This window comes from Helianthus annuus, chromosome 6 (genome assembly GCF_002127325.2).
Source record: "Helianthus annuus cultivar XRQ/B chromosome 6, HanXRQr2.0-SUNRISE, whole genome shotgun sequence".
In the NCBI taxonomy this organism is placed as follows: Eukaryota; Viridiplantae; Streptophyta; class Magnoliopsida; order Asterales; family Asteraceae; genus Helianthus; species Helianthus annuus.
The window spans coordinates 102199212-102202553 of NC_035438.2; the positions used below are offsets into that span (position 1 = coordinate 102199212).

At 36.7% G+C, this 3342-nt stretch overlaps 1 long non-coding RNA gene across 1 annotated transcript; it reads left to right on the forward strand.

Annotated features, from left to right (window-relative positions):
* The first annotated feature begins 788 nt into the window (after positions 1-788).
* Positions 789-2500, forward strand: LOC110910630. The gene is made up of 4 exons (XR_002576332.2): positions 789-1130; positions 1211-1573; positions 1663-1907; positions 2040-2500. It is a non-coding gene; the product is annotated as an uncharacterized LOC110910630 (long non-coding RNA).
* Positions 2501-3342: the final 842 nt, after the last annotated feature.

A 3342-nucleotide genomic window follows, 5' to 3' on the forward strand; every position in this document is an offset into this window, starting at 1 on the left:
GACTATAATGCTTACTGGATTAGAAAAAATAAAAATTAAGCATGGACCTTTAATGATTTAAAGTATACTAATTAAATTCAAGTAAGTGGGCTTAGTTTTTGAAATACAAATTTGTTTATCATGTAATTCTTTTAGAAGAAAACAAAACAATGGTGTCGTTTGTTAAAAGACAATGGTGTCGCTCGTAAAAAATCAATGGTGTCGATCGAATTTTTCCTATTATACGTTGTATTTGCTACACAAAATTCAATGGTGTCGGACGACACCGTTGTTCAAAGTGTGGCTCCGCCACTGAAGAAGGAGATGATGAGAAGCAGCAGCTACTGTTAGGGTATTTCAAGGTTGTAGGGATACCTCTGACCGCAAAAGGGGTACCGGAAATTAATGTGTGTATGGACATCGATGCTTCGAATATGCTGAGAGTTATTGCTGGTGTTGTAATGCCTGGATCTGGAACAAAAAATCCAGTGGTTCCACTGATGGAAGTTAGAATGCCAATGGCTGATGATGGGCATGGATTGTGCGCTGATGCTTTATATAGATCATCGGGTTCTACTCTAGACTTGGTAACTCTCCATAACAATCTTAATGCTTAATAGTTAATGTCCAACCCATGTTTCTTGTTTGCAACATTTTTCATTTTATGGTTGTAGTACAGTGAGTAATGTGTGGTCAGCTGGGGTCTTGTCCTACTATGAAATCTTTATGTAATATGTGGTTGTAAAACAAGAATAATGCTGGTTGTGAGGCACTTATTTGCTGTATATTTTATTTCTTATGTTAATCTATCATGATTTTGCATAAAGTTTTGATCTTTTGATGATTTTAACAAAAACCCATGTGTTTTTTATAAAAAAAAGATTATGTGGGTAGTGATTATATGTTTTTTTGTATAAAGTTTTGATCTTGTGATGTGCAGAAGCCCAAGATGGAGGGACTTGGAGGCATTGGTGTAATAGGTGAAAACTTTGAGGGTAGTATTGGAAGAGTTGCTGGTCAGGTGGAAGTGATAATATTGAAGGTGCATCTGGTGATGAACAAGACATACCTGCTGGACCGTCTTCCAGTTCTCGCAGCAGACACAAGAAATATCATCGGCATACTCCTTACCAAGTTCAAGAACTTGAAGCGTAATCTTTTAACCTTTTTTTTATTAATTTTAAGTTTTTCTCGCGTAGTTTGATTTAGTGCTTGTTGTTTGTGGAATTAGTTCCTTTAAAGATAATCCTCACCCTGATGAGAAAGAAAGATTGGCACTGCGTAAGAAACAGAATTTGGAAAATAAGCAAGTCAAGTTTTGGTTTCAGAACAGAAGAACACAAAGGTGATTAATTTCAGTTTTTGTTTGTTCTTCTCTAATAATTATATTCGTTTTTGATGTGTAATTTAGTTTTTTTTTTTTTGTCTATGGCAAGTCAAACTAAAAAAAAACATTCTCTTTTAATTTGTCGACAAAACCAACATTACCTGCCCTTGAGTGTCTTGTTCATTCAAATGATGAAGAGGTGTATTTTGGCTATGCGCAATCGATCGTCACGATCGATATTCCAACCGCAATGTTGTGTTTTTTTAGGTATGTACATATAACAGAAAGATCTGATTTTAAATGTCCATCTTTTTGTGAACTTTTGTAACGTATTGTTTTCTTTTGTGTTTGTTTAGATCAACATGAAAGTCCAAGGACCTGTTTGTGTGGGAACATGGTGTGTCTTCAGGAGACAAGCGTTGTATAGATATGATGCACCTAAACCTCCTGGCAAAACCTGCAACAGCTTGCCAAAGTCGTGTTGCTGTTATTTTGGATAGAAGAGCAAAGGAAAAACAGAGGAGAACCAAAAAAAGTAAGAAGATGAAGGAAGCTTCAACCCAAATACATGCACTCGAGAATATTGAAGAAGGAATTGAAGGTAATTACAACTTTTAGCAACTTTATTATTACTGTTGTTGTTGTTGTTGTTTGTTGTTTGTTGTTGTTCAAATGCGAGTTTTATTATATTTGTGACGGGAATTAATAGTGGAAAACATCCTTAATGCCTCAGATAAAAGTTTGAGAGGAAATTCGAACTTTGACATCAAAGGGAGGGGATGATGGTGAATTTGCGGAGTTGTGCCTGTTCAAATGGACACTAACCCTGCTTGTCTTCAACATAATCGAGGTGGTGGTATGCATCTCGATGCAATCCACAATGAGTACGAGTCATTGGGCCGAGTGTTTGGCCATATGGGTGAATAGGTGATCCATCATTTGTATCATTTCCTAAATGCTAGGATGGGAAAGCAGAGCAATGAGTCTACCATCCTTATTGTATGCTTAATCCTTCTAGCCGGTGTGCGTTAATCCGTTTCTGGACCGAGGTGGGATCTTGTTGGAGGTATGTGGGTTAGACTGTGACTGATCATAATCATACATATAGATGTAGTAACATATATAGCAAGGAGATGTATTAAAAATATGAATGTATAGATAAAGAAGGGCCTGCTATATTTCTTTTTGATAAAAGAGTTTTTTTTTTATTTGAGCCATTTAGATTTTTGTGGAGTCTGTGTACTCAAATCTCATCCCATGAAAAAAAAATACTTATTCTTTTTTACATTATATAACAACAATATTGTTGAATTATGTAGGATCGTTCGCACGACCAAACGAGTCGTTCAGAAGAGTTCTAATCCATACGAAAGGCGGAAACAGACGTAGACTATGAGACAGCTTGATATATACTCTAATTGTCTTTTTGATTGATAAACAACGTTTTACAGCGAGTAGACACTTCGGCAGCACTTCGGTACCGGAATCACAAAGTTACAAATGAGATGGCACGATCTAGTATTTATAGACACACCTATTCCGCACGAAATAGCTCAAGCGAAATGGCCAGTTCTATTTCGGACTAAATGACAAAGTCATTTCGTGCGAAATAGCTTATTCATTTCGTGCGAAGTAAGCTTATAACATGATTTCTTGAATATCATGCCCTGATCTATCCAATTTATTGCAAGACTCGATACAAGACGAAGTCGACATACATATGCACCAACAGACTCCCCCTTGGATGTTGACGAAGTCTTCAGTGTCGAGTCTTCGAAATCTTAAATCTTTATCAGTCTTCTCACGCTCTTTCCAAAGTATCTGACAGTGTAAGCATCCTCAATCTCTGTCTTCCCTTCTCTTTCTCTTTTCTTTCAAATTTAGAATTGCAATCTGGATCTTGAGCTTTCTAATTCTCTTGATCAAATCTCTTGATTCCTTAATTTCATCAGCATTATCAACTCTTCTCCCCCTCGGATGTTGATCTACTAGCAGACTCCCCCTTAAATTGTTTCGAGATCAAAAACCTGGCTCAC